The following is a 743-nucleotide window of genomic DNA, read 5'->3' as shown; positions in this document are numbered from 1 at the left end:
TAATCGACGGTTCTCGCGCGTCCGCGTCTTAAAACGCAGGAAGTCTTAAATCTAACACGTGATAAAGTAATCGCCGCTAATCGATTTCCCGTTTCTGAAAATCTCCACGAAAGAAAAGAATCGTGGAGTCCTCAGGACGTAACACTATGTAAAATAATTTTTTGTCAACATTATATATGTTTGAATATAAATGCGTTCGCGCAATGATCATATGAGAGCGTGAACGATTAATATAAATGCGTTCGCGCAATGATTATATGAAAGCGTGAACGATAACATACAGCAAGTAATATATATTATAATGCATATTTACAATGCAATTAAAATATGCGTTCGCGGAATGATCTTGTGAACTTGTGAACGCATTTGTTAAATGGTTATATTTTTTGTATTTATTGTTTTGTAAATTTATTAAATTAGCGTTCGCGTAATATTCACAAGTGAAATTCATATCGTAAACTGTCATGATTGTTTAGAAACTGCTGTATTTTATACTTGCTCACTCTGTATATAAGAAAGAAATAAAGTACAAATAAATGGAAGAAATGTGTACCTTTCTATTTAAATATATATACAGGATATATATTCAGAACAACCCCTCGTCCTTGAAAAGACGTATTCTTGACTCAATTCTAAGACGATTTTTCCTTTACAAAAATTTTGTCCGAAACTTAATTTTCAAATTATAACGAGAAATAGTTAGCAAATTACGGGCCGCGTACGGATAGTAGACAGGGGCGGCG

The sequence above is a fragment of the Wasmannia auropunctata genome, unplaced genomic scaffold, assembly GCF_000956235.1.
Source record: "Wasmannia auropunctata unplaced genomic scaffold, wasmannia.A_1.0 LD336076.1, whole genome shotgun sequence".
Lineage (NCBI taxonomy): Eukaryota > Metazoa > Arthropoda > Insecta > Hymenoptera > Formicidae > Wasmannia > Wasmannia auropunctata.
The sequence above is the reverse complement of the archived record's forward strand: the minus strand, read 5'-3'. Positions refer to the sequence as shown.